Source organism: Melanerpes formicivorus, unplaced genomic scaffold, assembly GCF_026170545.1.
Source record: "Melanerpes formicivorus ecotype bairdi unplaced genomic scaffold, bMelFor1.0.p_v2 SCAF_201, whole genome shotgun sequence".
Taxonomy (NCBI): domain Eukaryota; kingdom Metazoa; phylum Chordata; class Aves; order Piciformes; family Picidae; genus Melanerpes; species Melanerpes formicivorus.
In genome coordinates this window covers 145,001-147,500 of record NW_027142553.1, presented here as the reverse complement: position 1 = coordinate 147,500, position 2,500 = coordinate 145,001, and the positions used below count along the sequence as shown (strand labels likewise).

At 43.3% G+C, this 2,500-nt stretch overlaps 1 pseudogene; it reads right to left on the bottom strand.

Moving 5' to 3' along the window:
* Positions 1-2,500, bottom strand: part of LOC137457804 (28S ribosomal RNA) — an 8,466-nt pseudogene that overhangs the window by 2,739 nt on the left and 3,227 nt on the right.

The window sequence follows — 2,500 nt, the reverse complement described above, 5'->3', positions numbered from 1 at the left end:
AAACTTCTAATTTATTTTGTAATTCGGGCTTAACTATCCCCACCCAAGGGTCGATTTGCAAGCCAAGATATTTCTCTGACTGACCCGGGTGGATCATGTTTAAAGGGGTACCGCTGATAAGCCATGGAGGACAGTCATTGATGGTGTAAGAGTCCTTAGTTGGTTGAATAAAGAAACCATGGCACTTTTCCCCCTGCGTTTTTAATCCAGTTAAGTCACAAAATGCTTCTAGAATTTCAATATTTTTCTCCATTCCTGATTGGGACTTACTCAGCAGGACCAGGTCGTCTGCAAAAGCCAGAGCTGTTAATTTGCCATTCCCGTGTTGGAACCCCTCCCCACACTCTTCTAATTTACATAACAGAGGGTCAATGCACAGGTTAAAGAGGAGTGGTGACATGGGATCGCCCTGTTTCACACCAGTTTTGATTCCTATTGACTCAGACTCTCCTTCTTTAGTTTTGATTCTGGTGTGGATGTTTTGATAGAAGTCCTTAATTAATGCTATTATGTGGTCATCCAGGCCCTTTTGCTTTAGCACCGCCAGGATGTGGGTGTGGCTCACTGAATCAAAGGCTTTGGCCAAATCGACAAAGACAACCCCCAGGGGTTTCTTTTGTTTCTTTGCATTCCTAATTAATAGCTGTAATAGTTTTAAGTTCTCAGCACAGCCAGAAGATTGAATGAAGCCTCTCTGCCTGGGGTTAATGGGACACGCCTTTGCCAACCTTGCAGTTAAGATTCTTGAATAGAGTCTCAGGATGATGGAACCAATAGTAATTGGCCGCCAGTTGTTAATATCATTTTGGCGTTCGGGCGCTGATGATTTAGGTATTAGGATTGTTCGGCATCCCCTTATTACATCTGGAATTTTGCCACTTAACAGCCAGAGATTAAATAGTTCTTTGATCTCCTCACAATTTGGATCCATTTTAAGCAGGGCCTTCAGGGTGATCCCATCAGGGCCTGGTGCCGATTTTTTATTCATGTCTTTGATATTCTTAAGGATCTCTTTCTCTGTAATCAATTCCTTAAAAGCCAAATTATCTGCCTGCCCCACAGACTGGAATGCTCCAAGTCCTTGAAATAAGTTCTGAGACTCCCACCTAGATCTGAAGGTGTTACTGACCTCTTCCAGGGGGATGGCACATTGCGCAGAGTCTTTTTCATCCAGAATCATATTAGCTAACTTCCCTCGATCTAAGCGGAAGAGGCGTTGGAATCGGAGAAATTCTCCACGCTTTCTGGCTCTTTTTCTCATCCACTCCTTTTGAGGTTTCTTCTGCTGAGGTTTACGTTGGCTCTTTTTTGGCACTTTCTGTTCAATTGATTTCTCAAACAAATACAAATATTGGTCCTGAGCTACCTCATTGAGTAATTTGAATGAGTCTGTTTTGCCTTCAATTATTTGTTTATATGTATTTTTAAGGATGGGCAGCTTCCCTGATGTTAGCTTTTCATTAATAGTCTTTTTATAGTGGGCTAGCAGCTCCCTTTCACCAGAAGATGGAATCACAGTCCTCTCCTCTTTTAACCTGTTCTTGCTCTCTTGTGTTTTCTCTCTTTCTGGCACCACAGTTTCTCTTAATAGTCTTCTCTTTTCACTGATCTGTTTTGCTGTTTTAGTTGTTAATTTTTCAGCAATTAATTTGTTAATATTTTTCCTCCCTTCAAACTCTTGATTCAGTTTCTGTAATATTTCTGTTTCCTCTTGGGACCAGATTTTCTTGTGAGCACCTCTTTTAGAGGTCTCTTTGGGGCGAGATGCTTCAATTCTTTCTGCGTTTCTCAGGGCTGGGTGAGCTAATCTCTTATGTTGTCCCAAGCCAATTTTAGTTTTAAAACATTTTTTACATTCTTCACACATAAACCCTTCTACCTGGGTAGGCTCTTGGACCCCTTTGCATTTTGGGAGATGGCATGAGATACTATGATGCTTTTCATTTGTCTTCCCACAGCGGGAACATTGGAAATTGATCTTTCTTTTCCCATGGGCTCTCTTTAGATGGTCAATCAATCTCGTCATATTGCCTGCCCGAGTGGTACAGCATGGACATGTCGGGTTGTCCTCTGGCATCTTCACCAGGGGGGTCCCAGGACAGATGTCAGCTGTATTATCCAACTCGGGCGATGCGGTTAGTATTGAGAGCTGACTCATAGAGCTCGGGGTTTCAGGACACTCCACCTCCTCGTTCCTGCTCCTCTCTGTGCTTTCATCTCGGATATCTTTCCCATGAGCTGGAGAAGTGGGTCCTACATACACCTCCGGCAATACTATCAGTTTCTCATTCCAGATAGGATCGTAGGCAGTATTGTCATTGGCTATCATTGAGTTCATGAACTCTATTCCAGCCAGACATACCCCTATCTCCTCGTCTGGTAGTCCCATATCACGTTTGGTCGCAACCTCCAGCCAATCTGCAGGACTGGTCTGGGTGCCTATGGTGACAAAAAGGCTACGTAGTTGACGAACCATTTTGTGAAGTCAATGTGAGGGAGG